Raw genomic sequence first — 235 nt, forward strand, 5'->3', positions numbered from 1 at the left:
GGATAGAGTAACATGAGGAAAATTCCACAACAGATAGCAGTCATACGTCGGTCACAAGGTTTACCAGCAAACGCAACATTTTGTCCCGTCTGTGTTGTTTTTTAGACAACAGCAGTGGCCAGTGCTAGTTGGTGGTAGTTAGTGTCTATTAGCTGAAAGGGCTTTAGGGTGTGATTAACATTTTTTCAAGGATGACAGGTGCACCCAATGTCCTCGCATCCGCTGCCTCTCCACA

General features: G+C 45.5%; 1 protein-coding gene across 6 annotated transcripts in view; it reads right to left on the reverse strand.

The window, feature by feature from the left end:
• The window catches only part of cep112 (centrosomal protein 112), a 102,682-nt gene that overhangs the window by 94,187 nt on the left and 8,260 nt on the right, over window positions 1-235 (reverse strand). The window lies entirely within an intron of this gene.

Source organism: Etheostoma spectabile, chromosome 15 (assembly GCF_008692095.1).
Source record: "Etheostoma spectabile isolate EspeVRDwgs_2016 chromosome 15, UIUC_Espe_1.0, whole genome shotgun sequence".
Classification (NCBI taxonomy): domain Eukaryota; kingdom Metazoa; phylum Chordata; class Actinopteri; order Perciformes; family Percidae; genus Etheostoma; species Etheostoma spectabile.